Source organism: Triturus cristatus, chromosome 11, assembly GCF_964204655.1.
Source record: "Triturus cristatus chromosome 11, aTriCri1.1, whole genome shotgun sequence".
NCBI classification, from domain to species: Eukaryota; Metazoa; Chordata; class Amphibia; order Caudata; family Salamandridae; genus Triturus; species Triturus cristatus.
In genome coordinates this window covers 336,769,125-336,792,943 of record NC_140594.1, presented here as the reverse complement: position 1 = coordinate 336,792,943, position 23,819 = coordinate 336,769,125, and positions in this window count along the sequence as shown.

Below are 23,819 nucleotides of genomic sequence, written 5' to 3'. Positions count from 1 at the left end.
TTGCAAAAGGCTATCTGCTTTTGAAAACTGAACTTTTATAATCCACAGAATTTCCCACTGATTTGTACCTCTTTTCATGCTCATTGTGTATTTCTAGTGGTGATCCAAAAATCCTCACCAAATCCCGTTGACTAGAATTAAAGTAACACCATATTGCCCACATTTAATATGAGTGCAACTTAGAGTAACTCAGAGTTTCTCACTATTTTAAGTTGGTGGGGAAAGTGGAAACTTCTGTGCTGACTTTTTATTTTCCATTGTGGCAGAAAGTCATATGTAATGATTGCTTTTGTGTGCACGTCTTCATAATCTTTAGTCACAATGGGGCCTACTCACAAATAGCATTTTGTAATACATTTAGTATTACTACAATAGTACTGCTAAAGTACTACAAAATGCTACTCTCAAACCTTTCCGGGCAACTCCAACAGGTAAATTACGCTGAATAATTTTGCTCCTTTCAATATTTACAAACTCCAAGTGTAAAGTTACTCAAATGTGTGGACTCACATGTTTACACTCTCTACTACTTTGAGAAGCCATTTTTGTTTTTAAACAATATCAGTGCTTAACTCTCAGTGTGTTTTATTTTGAACTTCTTATTTTCCATTTCTGGTTTCTACATTTACAGGTAAAGCTTCATGTAGGTCAGGATGTCTTCTCCGGCAGCATTGAAACTGATTCTGAAAACCAGTTCAGAACTAGTGTGGTAGGTGCAGGACTTAGATACTGAGACTGCGAGGGAGGTTGAGGGTAAAGAGGGATTTGGCAGTGATCTTTTCAAAATGCTCGTCCTGGTCCGCAAAGCACTGCCCTTTACAGGTGCAGGCTATATTAGGGATGGATTAAAAACTATGCTCCCTCAAGAAACCTGCAGTCAGCCAACAGCCTGCTGGCGAGGATTCCGAAGATTCGCCGCATGAGAAGTGGAGGTTTGACTTTTTCCTACCTTAGTCCAGGGGTTTGGAATGTGCTCCCTCTTGCTCCCTCTTGAGAATCGAACAGTGGCTGATTTATCTGTGTTCAAGAAAGAGCTAAAGACCTGGCTGTTCCACCAAGAGTAATTAAACAATTTGCTTTCGTCAAGTAACTAAATGGCTTAGCGACGGAAAACTCCAGGTAGCAGCCATGTGCTTTACAAATCTTATCCATATCATATTATATAAATTCTCTGAGTATTATCCTTAGATAATTTTGATCCCTGTGAGGATGGTAAAACATCTGTTGTTGCCGAGCCACGTGTTTTTGTCCTTTAAGCTGTAAGTGGGTGCTGCAAGGGTAAGGATACCTCAAGTGTACCCATAGTCTTTTAGACTTGTGCCTACTGAAGTGAGGAAAAAGGGTCCACTTAAGTGGTTTGATCTGTCTGGATTGCAACCTATTTTTCCAACATTTACTGAAGTTGCTGGCTGTGGTAACAGACAAATTCATTTCAATTATTTTTTCAATTTGCTTTCGAAGGATGGGTTCTCGGCCAAATGGTTGTTATAAAAACTCTCTATGCTGAGTATAATTTGAGGCAGCAAAGGGGAAAAATGCTGTTCCATTAAAGAGTGCACTGGTGGACTCCAACCAATCTGAAGGAGTTGAAGACATTTCATCATCTTGCACTCATGAATGGAATTATTAGCAAGTTATCTGTGTTTGCCTAATGGTCTCAAGAGACAATCTTGTCTGGGATAATGTCTGCAAAGTTGCTGGACCACTTTGTAGGGAGTTAAAAACAATATACAATTGAATAGAATGTAGACATAGATGAACCCTTGGTGCCATACAAGGAATGGCTATTGTTTAATTGCTAAATCAATGACCAGAGGGATTGGCATGGTATTAAGTTGGTCTTACTTTTTCAAAGCTTTTCTAGCTAAACCTATAGCTTACGGGGTTATTCACATAAGTAAGTAACACTTTGAGTAATTTACATTTGTAATTTGCTCTTACACTTTCAAGTAATTTTCTTATACTTGAGTAAATTTATTTGAAAAATGTAAGAGGGTGGTGAGAAATGTGTGAGTGTAACTATTGAAAAAACAGCAGTGTGTCCTGCACCACATATGGCCAACCACAGGTACTCCTACATCCCCTTATAGAAAATAATGGAGGCGTGGATTTAATTTTCAATCCCATAGAGAATATTGTTAAATTAAATTATTTAAAATCGTTGAAAATATGAATAAATATCAATGCATTTCATCAAGTTACTTTAATTTAAAATTTGGACATCAACGTTAATAATTACAAAAATAATGTGTTTTAGTTTATGTGGAAATATAATTTTTAATTTAAACATCTGGAAAACATATGTAAATTTTCTACCACGTTATAATTTCCTCAAGATCGCTGGGAATAAAGCTGAATAAGGACCAGAATATGCAGGAATACATCAGTCCAGTTACCAAAGGTGCACATTTACAAATGAACATCCTTAGGAAAATAAAGCCTTTCCTCTCCACCAAATAATTCAAGTCAGCTGTTCAAGCTTTAGTGATTTCCAGGCTGTATTGTGAAAGTGCAAACTTTTGTGGCATACCTAGATCTAAGTTGGCTCCATTAAAGGCATGTCTCAACTCTGCTGCAAAGCTCATCACAAGATCTAAAAGAAACAACCACATCTCTCCCAATCTGAAATCTCTAAAATGACTCCCATATGAGATAAGGATGAAAAATTGCATGCATGCCCCATAAAGCCTTACACTTCAACAGCAGTAGTTATCTTGCACAAAAACTGAAGCTTTTAGGTGGCTGCAGATCCTTTAGAAGCACGAGCACTTTCTTGTTGAAACCACTGAAATTTCAAAAAAAGAAAACCTACAACTGAGCCTCCTCTGGTATTGCATCGCACATTTGGAACTCCCTGCCCCCGTGCAATCAGATTGAACCCATCAACTGCATCATTCAAATAAGAAGTTAAAGTGCTATTGATGAACAAATCTCTACTCTAAAATCTGTAGGACTCTGTTTCCTGAGCCCTGATTTGGCGCAATGTTATCATTCATGCGTGCACTTGACTGTTACTATCTTATATGTATCTATGTCAGCTTGGACCTTGCAGTGGTAGCTCTCCGCACCTTGGGAGCTGCTATGTCCCATACCATTTTCTAATATGTGTTGTTTGCTTTCTTGTATCGTTTCTCTTGACCATTTCTAAAGTGCTCGGATACCCCATGGGTCATATTTGCGCTATATAAAACGTTTATAAAGAAATAAATACATTTAATTCAATGTATTTACTTAATTTAAAATAATTATTTTACCCTATACTTTACCATACAGAGTTCGCTGTCCTGACTGCAAACTCTCCCTATGGTGGTGGAGGAAAGAGGCGTGAGGGGGGAATCAAGACGACACAGCCTAAGTATTCAGCAAACCTGGCATTTGTCAGCGGCGGCTCTGGGTTTGTACAGAAAATGTGGCCACCGGCACTTATTCTTTTAAAAATTAAGCACTGCATATAAAAGGAGTGGGAAGCTATAGAACAAACAGGTTGCACAGTCAGTCCCCTTCATCATAAGCGCCAGGCTATAGGGGCCTGTAGGCTTGCACTGAACCAAAAAAGTTACAGACTAGGCAGTGGTATTTTCAATAGAGACTAGGCGCTTGTAGCGAGTACACCTGATATTGGTGACGTCCTGAATCAGTGGCGGTGCTCAAGGGTAGGGGAGAACCACTAGCCTCCCAAAAGGATTGTGATCAGAGCCACAAAAGTCAACAACAAAGGTACCCAAGCACACGCAGAAATAAAGTTTACAACAATTAATGCGTTAATTAGAACATGTAACACAATAAGTGAATCTCCGTTTCTTTCTTCCATTTAATATTCAAGTTCTCATAGTAAGTTTGCAGTCTTCACAGTGGTTCCCAAGCCAACACGTGTTTCGTCGCCTCTGCAACTGCCCCCAACCGCGTCTGGCTCCAATTCGAATTGGAGCCAGACGCAGTTGGGGGCAGTTGCAGACAACGGACACACTCTCCTCTACTCGGAGATGGGAACCTCACACAAATATTGAGCACAGCTACTGATGGAATACGTCTTCCTAACAAGGATTGGGCCCCCCCCGTCGATTGACTGTATGACCTGGAATTTTCGTCATACATAAATGACTGTTAACTATACAGTGTTCAGCCGTGAACAAGTCGCATGTACAATAATACTAGAGGCGACGAAACACGTGTTGGCTTGGGAACCACTGTGAAGACTGCAAACTTACTATGAGAACTTGAATATTAAATGGAAGAAAGAAACGGAGATTCACTTATTGTGTTACATGTTCTAATTAACGCATTAATTATTGTAAACTTTATTTCTGCGTGTGCTTGGGTACCTTTGTTGTTGAACCAAAAAAGTTAACCCGTTTTTTATGTGAATTGCTGTTAGTTTATATATGTATGTAAGTCTACCGCCCCTTAATATGTGGAAAATATAAAAGTTATTTTGAATAGGTAGAATAACTTATAAATGCTCTTTTCTCAAGTCCATTTTAATTGTATTTGTTTTATTGTGGTACTGACATAGTCATATGACATCTAAAAGCACTATTAAAAACGTATCAATTGCAAACTTTTGGGATCCCCACATGTGGTTTATACGTGAGAATGCACATTGTAATTTGCATATGTACAGGCCTATATACTATACATTGTACATTTTAACTTCGGCTACGACTGCAAAGGAGAGCTCGAGAAGGCTGTGGCATACGTTTGCATGCTTAAATGCCAGGGTTGCACACTTTTTATGCTATACACACTTCTACTTTTTATACTTTATCCCTATTTCTGGGTTCCTGTGGAAGACATTTTGCTGGTCCAGTGCTCCATGAAATGCTTGTGCGTTCCTGCGTCATTTCCGCCAATCATTGCGCCTATAAATCGGAGTATTCAATGGAATAGCAAGGGCAGCTCACCTATTTGCAGCTGCTCCTGTGACTTGGGCCCACCTGTAAATTAGTGAATTTGGCTCAGCGAGGCACTTTTCGTTCTTGAATAAAGGATGTGCACAGATTAGGAAATATTTTCAGATCTCAAGTACTCCCAGCTGTACTGCTCAGATATTTCATTAGGTGAGGCAATCTACCACACAGCCTCTAAAGATTGCATTGCCCTTTACAAATAATTAACATGTCTATCCAATGCAAAGTTCACATTTCTGGGTGTCCTCAACCTTGGTGTCAACTGAAGATGATGGAAATGTTTAAAGCATATTCATTTCTGGAGGGATGTAGGTCGGCAGATTTCAGTAAATTTAACAACTGGCATTCAGCTCACTGAGCAAGGGCAGATGAATATATCTCACGCTTCATTAGTTGTCCTCATTTTCCTCCTCAGCAGGGTCAGGCCAATGCGTTCTTCAAACCCATAATCAGTGTGTCAGCTTGCAATAGGCAGGGAGCTCTGATATGGATGGGTTTTCTCGAAGGCGCTCATTTGGTAAAGCAAGAAAAACGATCAAGCTGCGGAAAAAAGCCTGCAAATCAAACACAGCAACACCTGCAGCTCTGTGTGCCATTTGTCCTTTCAAGCTTTGGCGCCAGGTTTCCTGAATCGATTTCTCATATGGTGCGGATTTTGTCATGAACAATAAATTGCACATTCATTAACCTTCTCACGCAACCTGTTGTTTTATAGACCGAAAGGAAACAATATATTTTGTGTTAGCATTCAAACAGTAAGTGCAACTATATCACTGTCAATACTGGTGTTTTACAGCAAATCGAATTAAATAAACTTTAACAGGCTTCCAACTATTACCACCTGGCTGATTTCCATATTTATTGCATGCTTGAGAGACCACCTGCGCACAATAAAGATGGTGCAACATAGTTAAATCTTTTTCAATCAGCAATAAAAGTGGCTGATTTCATTACTGATTTTTTTTCAGAAACCGCAGTTAAAAGAAACCTTTCTTTATAACTTTTAAAGAATACTTGCTAATGCAAGTTATTTAGCTGTCAAACCTAGATTGGTAAAAAAGAATATGAAATTAATTGATTCTTAAGTTTTTTTAAAAGACAACTTGTTTGGCGCTGTGAATAAGATCCGAACAATTTCATTATATGCATTCGTGTTTGACTGAAGTGTCATTTTCGTTTTCACTGTTTTAGTGCTTTGGTGTTAATAGGTGTGAACTGGGAATGTGCCGGTTGGTTTAGAGGTAGGAAAGGATTAACACAGTTTTCCGGTATTTTACACATTAGCAACTGACTGCATTTGGCTACACAATATATATATTTTTTTTATCTTACTTCACTTTAATAGTGATTATTTGTTTTCCGAATATTTCTAGCCTGTGCTACTTTGATATTGAGTCTGCATTGGATCATTCCGATAATTCATTTTTGTCAATTAGAATTAGAGACTTACTCCCCTTAAAAATGCCACTGTTAGCGGGTCTGCATGGTTTTTCAGCTCAAAGTCCAAATTGGGTGTCATGTTTGATGCAGTGCCCATTGTGCCATTGAGAACAGTGATCTTTGTTTTGAGCCCTCTAGTATTTCGATATCAAATGCGTGTATGGCAATTGTCCCCATGGACATCCATTAAACAAAATACCAGGGTTAGCATAAGTGACATCAGACTTTAAGTAGTGGTTATATAACAGGAAGCAGCATCACGTGACCACACATCTAGTTGCATAATAGGAGATTATGTTGCATGGCCTTTGATCCTCATGACATCACAGGAAGTGACCTTGTCACATGGAATATTGCGGGTTTGAACAGAAAATTGGACACTCCTTTTTGGAAGGATTTCATTAATATAGGCTATGATATAATATGCCTTCAAGAAACCTGGTGCGAGGAACCTATTTTTGTTGAGGGATATTTATCATACTGTTTGAATGCGGTCAGCTCAATTGCTGGAAGGGCTAAGGGAGGCCTTTTGCTTCTGGTATCCACTAAACTCAACCAATGTAAAATTAAGAGTTGCGTCCCAGTGGATGTTTACTCTCAGGTATTGCATCTGGAGTTTGATAAGGGCAAAGATTTAATACTGATAAATTTTTATAACAATGTTTTTACTGCTGATAGAGGTAAAATTTTGATTCAGTTGGAAAAAGAAATTGAGAGGACTCAGGTACTATCTGGCTGCCAGTCTATTATTCTTTGGCTGGGCGATTTTAACATAAGTCCATGCCCTCATGCCATGAGTAATTTGTGTGGGTTAAGAAGGGAGTGTGGAAATAAGGAGGAAGTTGATTTTTTACACTTTCCACACTGTACATATGGTATGGCTTTAAACAAGATGTTAGCCAAGTTTGATTTGGACATGTTAAGCTGTATGAAAAATAGGGAAAACATTAATTGTCCAACTTTCACAGGAAGAGGTGCTAATTCCCATATTGATCACATTCTGCTTTCCAATAACACTGCTTATTCCAATTTATGGGTTAACGAGCAAACATTAAGTGATCACAATAGTATTTCTATACTATTACACTGTTGGGGCAACAAACAAATGGTCATTAACAACCATATTAACCATGTTGAAGCCGTAAGACCAAATGGAATGAGGATAAGGTGGTCTAGGATTGTTCCACATAAATTATTGCAGGAGGGATTAAGGAAATGCAAACAGGAGATAGATTATTGTCTTGGCGAGGAGGTGAATTCGCATAATATACTTAATAAGTTACATATAATTAATGAAACAATAGACAGTCTTCTTACTAAGACATATAAGGGGAAAAGAGAAATTAATATGGGATGGTTTGATAAGAGTTGTACTCATGCCTTGCATGATTTAAAACAAGCTCTGAGTACTAAACCACGAAACCCCACTAGTATTAAAAACTGTCGTGCCAACTATAAAACATCCCTCGTCAAGAGGAAAAGAGCATTACAAGAAGAGGCCTGGAACAACCTCAACCTAGCGGCAGACACAAAAGATAGTAAACTGTATTGGGAAACTATAAATAGCCCTTTCTTGAAAAATGATAATGTGCCTGAAATAACCTCGCATGTAGACTGCAATTCATGGATGCAACACTTTTTAAATATTTTTAATCCTGATAGGTTAGTTTTAGATTTTTTACAGGATCACGATCATATATGGCCAATATTACCCTTAGACATAAGTTTGGATGAGGTCTACGAGGGTCTAAGTAATAGTAAAGGCGGTAAAGCACCCGGTCCGGATGGGGTCCCGTTGGATTTATATAAATCTGAATTACATTTGTGGGCCCCCATTTTGACTAGATTTTTTAATGCTACTGCGGAGGGTCAGCTACCTATTTCTTGGGGCCAGTCTTTGATTATTCCCCTTTTCAAAAAAGGCTCCAAGTCTGAGGCAAGCAATTACCGCCCCATTTCCCTACTAGATTCCTCGATAAAAATAATGAGTAGAATAATTTCAAAAAGACTTGAAACTTGGGCCACGGATAATTCGATTTTGTCAAGGGCACACTATGGCTTCAGAAAAGGTCTGGGGACAATGGAACAGTGTGTTAATCTTGACCTCCTTATTCACAAATACACTGTTGCTAAGGAAGGTAACCTGTTCCTTTGTTTCGCAGACCTGAGTAGTGCCTTTGATCTTGTAGATCATAAAATCCTGTGGGATATCCTTCTGGAACTTGGTGCCCCAAAGGAGTGCATTTATTTTTTGGCACGGCTTTATTCTGGTTTATCTTGCAAAGTTCGTTATGGTCCTTTGGGGGAATGTACACCCTTTTTTAAAGTGGCCAGAGGTATCCGACAGGGTTGTGTACTGGCACCATTTTTATTCTCATTATTTATTAACCAAATTGATTCAATTTTAAGTAAATTATCTTCAGATGCCCCTATGATCGAAGGTAATCCCATCCCAATTTTATTATACGCAGATGACGCAGTACTTTTATCACGCACACAGATCGGTTTACAACGCCTTATAGACAGATTTGTGTTATTTATTAAAGATAGGAAACTAGTAGTCAACAAAACTAAGACATTTGCTATGATTTGCGGTAGGAAGGTAAAATCCAAATCTACCTTCTACATTGATAAAGATAAGATGCAAACGGTTACTAGATTCTGCTATCTAGGGATAACATTCTCTGGAGATGGGAAATGGACACATGAGGATGAGAATGTGAGACTAAAGATGAATAGAAATACCAGTAGCATTTTTAGATTTGCAGCTAAACTGGGGCAGAGAAGGATAAAAGAAATGTTGGCCATTTATAATGCCAGGTGCGTATCATCGGCACCGTACGGGGCGGGAGTGTGGGGCCACCATCAGGTGAATTGTTTACAGAATGACGAAAACAAGTTTTTGAAAAAGTTATTAAGTGCCCCCCCCCTCAGCCTCGACTTTATTAACTCACATGGAAGTCGGTATCGACTTCATTACTGACTTAGCCACATTACGTCCACTATTAATTTGGCGCTCCATCTGGTCTAAAACTGAGACGATATTCACACAATCAATTATTAAAGATTGCTTGAGGCTTGACAACTTATCACGTATACCATGGTTAAGCTATATTTACTACTGGTTCAATGTCCTATATGACTGTAATATTTATCTGAACCCAGAAGTAGCTGCATTGATACCAAAGAAAGATCTAAAACTGAGGTTTCTAGCATACAAGAATGCGGCCAGAGAGAGACAGTCCAGTAATTTAATAACCGTAGTATCTTATAATGATTTGAACTTGAGGAAAGGTTTTCAGGCTTACCTTACGTTCGTAACAAGAAATTCTCATCAATTTGTCCTAACCCGTTTAAGGCTCGGGATTGTTCATCACTTAGTTTCATTCCCGCACATGAAAATCAAATCTAATACATTGTGCCCTTGTGATAACATTTCAAAGCAAAGCTGCTGTCACTTTTTATTGTTTTGTAAATTTTATTGTCATTTTAGGAAGTTTTATCTTAAACCTATCTTTTTAAAATATAATGTTAGAACCACTAAATTAGCAATGAAGCTTTTAATGTTTTTGGAAAGCCCTGACATTTGTTTTTGCGTTGCACTATATGTGTTAAAGTGTATAAACATAAGGAAGTCTATAATTTGTTCTGCTTAGCTTCCATTGTTTTGCGTATTTTGCACATTAAGTATGTACCGCTTATACCATTTATGCATTTTAAATTCTGTGTTCTCCATGGATGTTTAACGCTTTTCAAAATTGCCCCTCTATTCAGCACCTTTTGCACGGTTATAATGTACTTGTCACTTTATGCAGAATTTGCACTTTGTCATTCTATTCTAATGTAGTACTGTCCGTAACCCTCTTATGCCCCTTTTATCTTGAGTTGTTTAGGGATACACATTGCACTTTAATATTGCCTTTTTTTGCACAAAAAATGTTGTGCATAGTTATAATATACTTGTTACCCAATGCTGATTTTTCTCATCTACTATAATAATTTTAACGGACTACCAGATTGGTACAGCAATGGTGAATTTGTATACATAAATGTATAGTGCTTATTGTATCAGATATTTTTGCCCGCTATGTATTTTAATATTGTATTTATTACATGCCTTGCTTATATGGTTGTATTTTACATACCGAATAAAGCTTTTGACTTGACTTGACTTGACCTTAGCAAAAACATTAAAATTACAATAATGGCAAAATTACACCATCATTTGAGGATAAATAAAATAATGAAAAAGTTGCCTGGAGAGGTACAAGTCTATTTTAGGTATTATACATGTACCAAAAATGCTGCTATCATGCCGGTGTTGCATCCAGTACATACCAAAAAGCAAACATCAGATGTTCCTTAAAGAAACTGGTGCTACTTTAAAAAAAAAAAAGTATCAACTTTATTGAAAATTAACAATCAGAAAAGGGAATGACTATAACAATAAATGCAAGAAAACATAGTTTGTTCTATAATGTCAATAAGAAAAGAAATCTGTTCAGCTTTTTGGGGGGTATATGGGGTAAAAGGTGTAAAATGGGAAAGGGAAAACTTCAAATCTGAAGACCTGGTGGTAACATTGAATATGCAATTATAAGATCAAACATTCAAGATAAATGACGGATAAAGTAAGCTATAACTAGAATACACACAGAGAACGTATCAGGATATGGCGATTTAAAAATTTCGGAAGATCTATAATCCGTTTGCTTTTGATCAATATTATCTTGAAATGTTGTTAGTGGCAAACAATACATCTTTCTATTTATGCATGGGAAAGGCAAAAACTGTATCTAATCTATGATAATGACAAACATTATACCGCCAAGCTTTGTGAGAAATATTAGAAGAACATTTTCAATTAATTGTAACTTGCTGAAAGGCAATGTCCAACATAAGATCTAATGACTTATTATTATGAATACATGAATAAGTGGCATTAAATAAACTTCATAAACAAAAGTATCAAAGTAGGAAAAGGTCATTGTATGTTAAAAATGATTGAGTTGAGACCAAACCTTTCTCCCAAAAAATGAAGTGGGGGGGCGGTGGACGAGAAGGAGTAAAGCATATTTGATATCAAGCCATAAGGGTGCAATGAGGAAGGTAATGGGAAAGCCACCTCGAGGCTTGTCTCAGACAGAAAGCTTTATGATAAACCCGAAAGTTTGGAAAGTTAGTACAACCCTCCTGCTTAGTTTTCTCAAGTTGTAACAGGAAGAGTCTAGATTTTTAATTAAGCCAAAGAAGTTACTATCCAATTTTTTAAAATGTGAAATAGAGATATTTATGTGGATCATATAGAAAATGTAAAGTGGAATGGGCGTAATTATCATTTTGACCCTACCAGGAAAGAAACAATGAATTGCAAGAAAATAAAAAATTACAGACCCTAGTAAAACCTCCCCACATATTTATTGTAACAGATTCTTCAATAGAATTAGTAAACTAGATGCCCACATATTTAATCTTAGAGGAGTTCCAATGAAAGCTAGTAGAGTTAAAAGAATGTTGAAGTCAACATTTGGTGATAGGTAGAATTTCAGTTTTATCCGAATTGATCTTTTACCAGAGATGAAAAAAAAGACACAAATTTCATGAAGCAAGGCTGGAATAGTGTGTTCTGGATTAGAAAGAAAAAGAAGAACATCATCAGCATCTGCAGAAAGTTTAAAGTTTCTATTACCATATTTAAATCCTGCTATTAATGTGTTGTTACGAATTCAGAAGAGAAAGGGTTCAAGAGCTAAAATGAATAAGAGGAGAGATAATAGACATTCTTGTTGAACTCCACGGTTTAATTGAAAATTTTGGGAAAATTTCCTCTCAACCAATGCAGAAGCCATTGGAGATTTATAGATAAGAAAGACAAGCGAAATTATGTTGGTCCAAATCCATGCCAGGTCAGGGATATGTGTGAAAAGGTCCAATCAATCCCATTAAATGCCTTTTCCAACTCAATATCGCCACCCAGAAATATGATAAGGATAAAGCTTTATTTAATATGATAAAGAATAATCTACAATTATCAGATGCTAGCTTTCCATTGACAGACCTAGGCGGTTCCTTTCCTATCAATTTGCGCAAAAATGTTTTGAGGTGAAAGCCAGTAATTTGGCAAAAATTGTATAATCCACATTTACAAGAGAAATAGACCAGCAGTTTTTACAGTGTACAAGATCACTCCCTTCTTTATAAATGGGACAGATGGTAGCTTCCTGGAAATTACCTCCAGCTGTATAAGTGTTTGAGAAAAATGTTAAATAGTGCCAGTAGCGGCTCCTGGAGGGAGGGCTGCGGTACGGTGAGGCGGGGCGGGGGAGGGGCAGGCTGGGGGATAGTAAACCACAGAATACGGCCAAACGGAGGTAAGTACATCAATAAATAAACTAAAACGTTTGTTTTGTTTATTTATTTATGTACTTACCTCCGTATGGCCGTATTCCGTAGATAACTATCCCCCACCTTGCCCCGCCCCGCCTCACAGCCCGCAGCACTCTCTCCAGGAGCCGCCACTGAATAGTGCAATAATTTTAGAAGCAGTACATTAGAGACATGAAGGTAAAATTCCACAGTAAAACTGTTTGGTCCTGGATTCTTACATTTCTTAAGAGACTTAAATGCCTTGAGAACCTTCAAGAAGGATATATTATGTTCAAAAGGGGCAAAATTAAGACCATCGTGAGTAGGAGGCATAGCTTCTTTTAAATAAGCATCACTATGAGAAAGATTTGCAGGAGATTCCGGATAATAGAGAGTTTGATTCAACTTTACAAATCCATCCAAAATATCATCATGTGTAAGCACACGCCTTCCCATGGAAGAGTCTATAGATTCAATGGTAGTATGTTGTCTCCTGACTATCAAAACAATTAGCAAGATGTTTTCATACTTTATTACGACCTCCTGAATAACGAGCACTGCTACAGAGTAAAATAGAGGAAGCATTATCTATAGTTATTTTATTAATATTGTATTCCTCCCGAATAGGTTCCTGTAAATCAGTTTGAGAAGCTGAAGAAAAATATTGATGTTCTAGTCATTTTATAGTAGAGCGTGAGGATTTGTGTTGTTTGGCATGGTGTGCCTTTTTTAGAAACAAAATCAGTGATGTGACCATAACATGTAACCTTAAAAGTGTCCAAAAATAATTGGTGAGAGATATCAGGATCTGTGTGAATTGCAAAAAAATCCTTTGCAAAAGAAATAAAAGAGGAGGAAAAAGCTTGATCAAGTAAAAGAGAATTATTACATTTCCACCTACTTGATTTGGGATGTACTTGGAGTAAATCAAGATCTGTAATAATTGAAGCATGGTCAGAAACTGCAATAGGCTCAACGGTAGAATTAATATGATTCTTGGATAATGATTTACTAACAAAAAATTGTTTAGCCTAGTGAGAGGTCCATGAGGTGCAGAGTAAAAAGAAAACTCTCTAGTGGAAGAGTTACAGAGTCTCCATGAATCTACCAGGAGTCTTTGGGAGATAGTAGAGTGAAAATGTTCCTTAGTTTTATTTGGGGTGAATCTAACCTGAGATTGGCGGTCATTAAAAGGGTCCATAATTTGATTACATTCACCTCCCATAATGAAAACAGTCATTTCTCAGAAACATTATGCCAAAAGGAGCTTGGGTAGGTCCATATACATTAAAGACTGTTAAAGAATTGTCATTAATAGGCAATTTAACAAGGAGCCATCTGCCCTCAGCATCTGTTTCTTGGGATACAGTTATAGAGTTCAATTTGTAGTGATATCAGAGAATGACTCCATTTTGGTATATTAGGCTCGGTGATACAAAAACTGAGCCCAACCAACCACACTAAAGCTTCAAAACATCAATCTCTGTTAGTTGAGTTTCTTGAAGGAGGACTAAGTCCGGTTTGCAGTTGGCAAAAGTAGATACAATTTACATTCCAGGAAAGCTCTCTGAATGTGATGTGAAGCAAAAATATAAATGAAAATACGGTCTTCAATAATAACAAAATCCGTGTACATAACGGAATGAAAAAAGAGAGAGAAAAGAAAAGCTATAAGGCAGAATGGAGAGAAAAAGAAAAAAGGAGAGAAATGAAAAGAAGGAAAGGAACAGGATAGGAAGTAAATGATGACTGAAAACACATATCTCATCATATTGAACACTAGGTTGGGGTTGGTGACAGCACAGGGTAAAGACAACACAGCAAGGGAGTCAAACGTGCCGACAATAGAGCATGATCTAAGAATGTACGATAACACATTATACAACAGAGAACCTATAAAAGAAAAGAGGCACATTAGCAGAACAAATATAAATATAAACTAAGTGAATAATACATGGTAATAATTATAAAGTATAGATGTATCTAAAGTCAAATTTGGTACTCAAAGAACAAATAAAAGAGCTATGCAACATGTGGTGGTGCTATGTTTTTCTTTATTCTTCTTACAGCTATAGGTCTAATAAGTTGGCCATGTCACTAAAGATAGAATTTGATGAGGTATCATCATCATCAGTCTTTATTTCGGTCACTAGGACCATAAAAGAATACAAAATAAGTACAATGAGAATTATACACAATAAAATATACAAGCATGATTCAATTGATAATAGACAAGACACAATTTGACTAAAATCATCACGATGATTCGTTCAATTGAAATGACTTAAGACAATGCATACGGGTAAACCACATTGATGTTAAGAATTTTGCTACAGCAAATACATTTGGGGCAGAAAGATCTGTTTTCAGTATTCTGAAAGCTGGGGCATGCTGTCTAAAACCCAAATTTCTGAGGAGAGGGCAAAGCCAATAATTCCTTGCTCTTTGGTAGGCTGGGCAAAAAAATAAAACATGCAAATCCGTCTCTCGTGAATGCGCGCAAGCGGGACATTGGGCTGTGTGATGTAAATGTGCCCAAAGAACCGTGTGCGCCCTAAGGGGGAGAGTGTTGTAACGCCATTGCATATATAGCTTCCTTGTCAATGGTGGACCCATGTCGTCAAATATAAGCTCGAGATAGTATGAGTCTTTAAAACCCAGGAAATAACCAGTTTGAGACCCCTCCCGTGGACTCGTGATACCAGCACGTAAATTATACTCATAATAAGCCTTCGAGATGAATTTTCGTGAGACCCTGGGACATGCAGACGCTGGTTCATACCACACTTCTGGTCTACCCAATGACTCGCAAATATGCTTAATATATTTTAGCCATGGTATTTTTGTATTTTTGCAAAGACGCAGAATCTCTAGCAACTCAGCTCTGTATTTGGAAAGATCCGGCGAAGACCATATTTTGCACCAGAAAGTTAAGGGTTTAAGACCCAACTCCTCTGCAATCGGTCTTAGGCCCAGATCCAATCTGAGTGGCAAAAGTGGGGTACTAGTTGGTAAAGCTGTCAATTGCCTGAGGAAGTTGTTCTCCGTTACCTGCAGCTTCTGCCCAGACGTATGCCCCCATAGTTCAGCTCCATAGGTCACTGCCCCTCTAGCCTGGATTTTATAAATTTGTAGTCGGGGGCCGAATGGCTTATAAGTCAATCCTTTAGTTATCCTGGCAATGCCACCCACCAGCTGAGTCAATTTCATGTTTGCCTTAGTTTTATGCGAGTCCCACGTCATGGACTGGTTGATTACTACCCCCAGATATTCAAACGTGTAAACCCGCTCTAATCTGGAGGACCCTATAGAGGGGGACGCACGCATTGTGGGAGGCGGATTGAAGATCATATACTTAGTTTTTGCGGCATTAATCTCCAATCCGCGGTCCACGCAAAAACCCGTGAACCCGTCCAGAACCCGTTGTAAGCCCATGGGGGATTTGGAAAGCAGCAGGGTATCGTCTGCGAACATGATAGCAGGGACCCTGCTGCCGTCCAGCTTGGGGGCATCAGTATTGCTCACCTTGTTAAGATAGTTTATAACCCCGTTGACAAAGAGGCAGAAAAGGGTCGGTGCAAGGACACAGCCCTGTCTAACCCCCCTGTCAACGGGGAAAGCGTCCGAGAGAGTGCCTCCTCTTCCACATCTTACAATGGCAAAGTTTCCCTGGTGTAATCTCTTCAAGACTGATAGGATGTCAGCGGGAACCTTGAGGTCCAACAAAACAGCCCATAATTTGTCTCTGGGCACTAGGTCGAAGGCGGCATGCGAATCCACGAAAACCGTGTATAAGCTGCCGCCCTCTATCAACACAGTCTTCCAATGTAAAAGATTCAAGCGGAAGATTTGGTCGGTAGTGGAAACACCTCTTCGGAATCCTGCTTGGTATGGGCTCATGATCGCTCTCTCTTCAATCCAATCCTGAAGGCGATTTAACATGAGTCTGCCAAAGATCTTCTGTGGCACGTCAATAAGGCTAATAGGTCTGTAGTTGTCTGGGGGACAATCTCTGCGCCCAGCCAAGTACCCGGCATAGCCATGCCTCCCAGGATGGCATTAAAGAGAATCATAAGATAGGGTGCCCAAACATCCGGTTCTTGCTTAAATAAGTCGCCCGGGATGCCATCCAAGCCTGGTGCCTTTCCAGATGCCAGCCCAGCAACAGCCGCTCGTACCTCCTTTATTGTGAACATCTCCCCGTTCCCAGCGGGACAAGACAGTTGGGTGGAGCTTGCCCTGTCATCCTCCGGTGATTTGTAAAGGGACTGGAAGTGATCTTGCCATACCTCAGCTGAAATATTAGGTTGTATGGCGGGAGTCCCCGCTAGCCAGGGAAGTGGTAAGTTTTACCCATTTTTCGTGCTCCCATTCGCTTTTAGCATTGGAAATCAAAGACTTATAAGCTGATCTTCTTGCCCTAATTTCCACTTTTCCCTTTCCCTCTTCGATTGAAATCATAAGATCAGTTTTTGCCTTACGGCAGGCACTGTTATTCCAGAGGGGGCCGACGGTTTTTCCATTAGACCTATTTGGTTTGTTGGTTAAACATTCGGAGAGCGATTTGGCAAGGTCATCGTGTATCTGCTCAGTTGCATGTGTACGTCCTGGGTGATGTCATTCAACTTGAGTGCCTGGACCTTTTCAAGTATGGGGATTACCTGCGCATATAGCTTAGGTATCTTCCCGGGGTGGGAAGCTAATTGCTCCCACTTCACTCTACGCCTATTGTTCTCAAGGACCAGGCTCTCCTCAGGGGACACCCTTTGTTTCCCCCTGGCCACAGACCCAGCATGGTCATAAGCTAGTTCTAGGGCATTATGGTCACTATCATCCCTAACTGTTACAAAAAAGTCTCTAATATGCGACCATGAGGTCAGGGGAACCAGGACATAATCAAGTCGTGATTCTCTGCCCACTCTATTGAAAGTGCATCTAGGAGGGATGTCGGATTTAAACCTTCCATTGCAGGCCTGAAGGCCATATTTCAAGGTTAGGGAGGTAATTTGTAGGGCCAGAGGGGACCATGTTCTTGGGGCCGGAGCCTGCGAGGGCGGTATAGACCACAAAGCCAGCCCTTCCAAAGTACCTGAGAGGGGCTCATAGTGGCAGTTGAAATCGCCTCCTATTAAAAAGGGAGTGCCCTCCGGAATTTCATTGAGGGCAAGCACAAGCTCCGCAATTGTAGGCGACTCCTGTGTGATGTTAACTGGCCTAGAATAGACGTTTATCAGCAGAAGGCTTTGGGAGTTAGGCCATTCCAACAGTACAACTAGGATATCTTCCGTATTCAACGGGAGGATAGCAGCCCTACATCCCAGGTCGGTAGCCACCCATATTGCAAGGCCGCCTGAGGGGCGCCCTCTTCCCCCCCAGGTTGCATGTGTTGAAAATGTTGCAAAACCCGTATAGGTAGTATCTTCCCATGCCCAGGTCTCTTGGAGCAAACATATATCTTTGTCCTCAATAAAGGAACTCCAAGTTGGGTTATTCAATTTGTTAGCTAAGCCCGCAACGTTCCAGGATAGGATCTTGAGGGGGGTAGAGTTACCTTGCGCAGATTGTAGGATTGGGTGCGGAACCGCACCAAAGTTCGTCCCCAGCATTGTGTTAGAAGCAGAGTTGTTTTCTTGGGCAACCGGCTCCATGGCCATGTTGGGTGGGGGACTGATAGTCCCTAGGCATCCTTCTTCATTAGCTTGAGTGTACTAAAGATAATCCTTCTCTTTAGGAATATCTGATTGTTTATTAGATGTTTTGATCTTATTTTGATTCAGGTCGCCACCTCCCCCAGCACTCTCGGTCAGTCCACCATATCTAAAGTTCTAAACCTATTGTGGGTGGGGAGATAATCAAATCGAGGAAAACCGATAGAGGGGTGCTCCCTTCTTTCCCCTAGGCCCCTTTTCCTGGTCAGTGGTTATGGGCGGGTAGAAAAATGAGAGGGGAAGGGATTGGATAGAGGACCCCGGGGCATTGTAGGGCCAGCTGCATATATGGGAAACTGCACGGGGGTCCCTAAAATTAATCAGTACACAGTCTCCATGAATAGTTTTTCTGGTATTTCCTAGCCACGGGACTCTCCTCACCATGAGGACCTCACTATAGATGCCCACAGGGAGGGGTCTATTTGTAGAGAGCCAGTGGATGACCTTATTTTTTAAAGCCTCCACAGGTTCACTAATAGATGGTTTTAATTCAGGAATACCAGCTAGAATGACTGTATACGGGGCTGCCTCCGGAGGTAAGTTAACTGGCCTGTGTCTTGTGCCGTTACCCTGTGTCCTTGATGTAGGTTCAGCTGTCATCCCATGAGGCCCGGAATTTACAGTACATGGTGGAATCGACGGATTTGGTGTGTAATGAGTGGATGATCTGGTATGATGTATTTGTGCAAGCTTTGGTGAGGGGCAACCTTCCTTAGCTGGAGGAACTTGCGTGGGCTTCGTATTTTGGCTAGCTATTTTAGAAGCATCCACTATTTGGTCAATTTCCTTTTGAAAATTGGCTAAAGATATTTCCAAGTTTGCAAGGCGATCTACTAGAGGAATAAGCATTTTCTTCATAAGAAGGTTAATGTCCGAGAGAGAAAAACCGACCTCTTGCGGTGTAGCATTGTGGCTAGGGGGTATATGGTCCGTGGTGTGTAATGGATCTATCCCCATGCGGGCTACTACATGTTGATTATCTTCGCCCCTCGGGTTATGCTTTGAAATCTTGGGCTTGCGCCCACCCGTAGTTTGCACCTTTATTTTTCTTTTAGGAATTGCTCCCTCCCGTTCCCCCTGCCTAGACTGTGTAGATGGATGGTTTCTATCCAAGATGGGGACCTTAGCGGTGGTGCTTGCTTTAAATGTAGCTTGGGCAGGGGGGATTTCAGGTGGTGGGAAAGGTAGTATGCTAAGCTCAACAGGAGCAGGATTATCACAGTCTGCGATGGATGTGATCGACAAGGTAGACTCAGAGATGCCGGTTTCCCCCCCCACATCAGTTGTAATACATTCTGGCACTTGTACTGGGGAGGTGACCTGTGCGAGGGGTCCCAGAGACGATCTCCTAACCCAATCGATTTCCTGTGAGATGCGCCTCTCTAAGGTGGTTATTTCATCGATCAACAAAGAACCTGCCTTAGCGAAGTACATATCCAAAGTGCCGGTGGCCGTGCCAGCGGCCAGCGCAGATTTGCTTCTGGTTTCTCTGGCAGACATGGTCCGGGCTACAAACCTCCGTTCAGACGCTGCCGAGTGATGCCAGACCAGAGGGATTAGCCCTGGCCCTACCTCCCCCGTACTCGAACGGCCTCAAACGGCCCGCTCTTTGCCCGGTCTTCGCCCCGGCCTGCGCCCCGCTCGCGTCCCGCTCACGCGGGTGTTGGAGTATCCTAAATAATTAGGGGGAGGGGTCAGGAAGAGGACGCCAGGTGGAGATGATGATGTCCACGCTATGCTCCCTGGGCCTCGCAGTCCTGAATAGACAAACCCCAAAGTCTGTAGCACACGATTGTGCGGCGAAGGTCCTGCTGCTCCGCAGCCTCCCAATGAAAGAACAAACACCAGCGGCAAAGACCAAAGCCTACGAGCGGCGATGAGGTATCACTCTGGAAGGTTTTGGGTGTCACTTGGGGTGGAATGTGAATGGTCATCACTTGGATTGAACTGCAGATGGAGGCAGTGACAGTTGGGGAAGTCTGCTGCTCTCAGGGTTTGATGGTCATGTACTAATAAATAAACATCTTTACCTCCATGGATTTGTTGTGTCCTAGAATTTAATAGGAGGTACCAGAAGTAGTCATTTTACTAGTAGAGTGAATTTGAAGAAGATTTGCAATACATTGTAATAATTGTAAAGTATCCATGTAAAGTCAAATTTGGTACTCAAAGAATGAGAAAACAGCTATTCAACTTGTAGAGGGACCAGAAGTATCCATATTACTAATAGAGTGATTTCGAAGTAAGTTTTTAAGATCTTGATGGTAAGTGGTAGTTTTGTCATGACAGGTCCATTTGAAGATACAGGGAGGAATCAAACAAAAGCGAGCACCAAGTATGTAATTGTGTGTGAAAATCAACAAATGTTTTCCTCCTGGCAGCTGTTGTTCGAATACATCCTGCAAGAGAAAAATCTTCTTCCTTGACCAAAAGAGTTGTTTTTTAGGTACCTTCAAATCGTCAGTAAATTCAAGAAATGAAATGACAACTCCTCTAGGTTTGGTGGAAGATGAAGTTCAGTGATGTGAAGAACCTTGGTGATGAACTCTTTGAATATTTAGTAGTTAGGAAGTGGGTAAAACCACTAACTGGAGTAGAAGGGATGCGAATAAAGAAACTGAATCATTGTCTTCAAGTCCTTCCGGAAGAGCATAAATACTAAGGATATATCTGGTATTTCTGTTCTCTAAATCTTCAGTTTGCATCTTTAAGACTGTCACCTCCTTCTCCAAAGCTGTAATTTTATATGTTTTGTCTTGAACTTCGCTAATCCGTTGTTCCATTGATGCAAACCTTGTTTCTACGTGGGATAACTTGTCATCTAGATTTTGAATATGTGTGTTGGTGTCATTAACATATGGATGTAACGCTCTTATTTCACCTAAAAAGAATTGAAGCGAAATAGGTGTGGTCGAATTCACTTGAGAGGGCGGGCCTTATTTGAGATGCTTATTTACAGAAGTATCAGAAGTACCCTTCAACGAAGATGAGGATAAGAAGGACATCTTTGGAATTGCAGAAGGCATAAGGGCTGGTGTAGGATGTATGCCTGCCATTGAAGGTGTACCCAGCTTCCTATTGGAGGGTACTTCCTGATGAAAAGACAATTTGAATCTCTAATTGTTCCCATATAGAATGAGGAAAGATATAAAAAAAATCTATTGCAGAAGAAGGTTACAAAGAGGAGCATATCGGAGAAATATTATGAATGAGAAACTTTACATAAAGTTATTATATGGAGTGAATTACCGAGAAGAACAGCTCTTTGCACATTGGTAAATATTTAGGATGTCGAGAAGCGTAGCGATGACTAAACAGTATAAGTATACTCAAAGAAGGAGTACACTATGCTGGCTAAAAAACTGAAAAGATTATTGAGGCGGAGTTTTTACTCGAAAAATTATTCCATATAAGGAAATAAACCTACATAGGTGCCTCCTATGTGAAGAGTAGTAGAGATACTGCATGCATTCAGTAGGAAGCAGCATTTCCCAGTGAGGAACAAATTTGAGTGCAAAGTGCAAGGAGAGCTAAAATGACCACTCTCTGTGAAGAGAAGAATCGCGCAAAGAGCAAAACATCTAAAATTGGTCAAAAAATAGAATCATATGGCTTACGGGCACTAAGAAAATCACTCAAAGAACAAGCATTGCATAGCGCTGGTCTTGCTGTTAAGGGCCCTCTGTTGTCAGGAGAAACGCTCCTGCGATGTGCGGATCTCCCGTCTCAGGTGCCCATCTTGCCTTGCGGTCATGCTGCGCCCCCTAACTGGTGCTGTTTTTGAAAAAGGGTTTTCTGTTTTGGAAAACTTCACAGGGAGCAGGTAGTAAATCACTGCCTATACCCGCTGAGGATGCCAACCCCAATTACCAATCGGGAACTGGACACAAGGAGACCACTTCCCATTTTCGAATGAATTATCACCTCATTTGAGGAATTTGAAACTGTTAAATAGTTTGCAACCAGAATTTACACTTACCTTACCGAATCACAATTTGGAAGGAACTTCTCACTTCCATTTTGCAATTTGGTATTGGTTGAAAATACCATATTACAATACAGAAATAACTTTTTCAATTCTTAAAATAGGTTTGTTCATATGAAAGAGATTTTTTGTTTTCACAAATCCAGCAATTTTGTTAAGACACATACTTGCGGCCCCAAGTTCTGCCCAGTCCATTTGTGATATTCACCCCATTACCAAGGCACAATTGCTGAGTTTTATTTTCAGTAAAATAGCACTGAAAGTGTTATACACAAGACAAATGACACAGTTATGCACACTGAAAACATAATAAGTCACACATAAGCAATTTAAAACCTGTGCACTTAATAGTAAATGGGAAAAAACTTAAAACACTGTGATTGCTCACCAGCAGAGAAGGCTGAGCAGAGGCTGCTGAAATTAGCCTTTTTAACTCCTTCTTAATGCTCTGCTCAATGAGCCCGGTGTCTGGAGGCATTGAATGCTCTGTTCGTAGGCAACATGATAGCAAGTCCTTAGTTGGTGGGACAAATCTAAAGAGTTGCTAGTTTTATCTGTGGCCTATTTCCCAGCAAGGTTAGCCTGGAGCTTCTGCAAAGCTATTTTTGTTTTCAATCAACACACCCTGGTCCCTTTGTTCACAGTGTTGCTCTTAGCAATCTGAACCCAGGGGTACGAAGGTCCAGATGTACGACCATTCCAAATTGCAACTCGCAATTTGTGCTCAATTGTGAGTCGTAAATTGAGAGTCGCAATTTTGAATGTACAACAGTGCCAAAAACCCTGCTTACGATTCCCAAAGGGGCCGCAAAATGCGAGGCTCATGAATATTAATGAGCCACTCGCAATTTGGGACCCCATTGGGAATGGCTGGCCCTCCCATGGATGGTTAAAGAAAAACGGGATACATTTAAAAAATAAAAATTAAAAAAAAAATTCATTTCATTTTTTAATGGCAGGTAGTGGTCCCTTGGACCACTGCCTGCCCTTAAAAAATATTTCAGAGCCAGTCACAAAGGGGAGGTGGTCCCCTAGGGACCCCTTACCATTTGCGACTGCATTACCAACCTCTTGAAGAGGGTGGCAATTTGGGGTCGCAAAACATTGGTACATGGCTTGTGACTCGCGATTAGGAAGGGAATGTCCCTCCCTAATAGCGAGTCGCAAAACACTATTTTGTGGGTTGCAAATTATTTGCGACTCGCAAAAATAGTGTTTGTACTTGGCCCTATCAGAATTAGCATGCGCAAATGGGTCACAAATAAGCCTGGGCAAAGCACTACGCTACGCTCGCGTAGTTTGCGAAGTTTGCGCTACTTTGCACTACGCAAATTGCACGTAGCACAGTGCAAACATGTGTAGCGTAGTGCAGCGGTCATTTTTTGCTTGCTCGCGGTCCTCAACGTCAAGTTG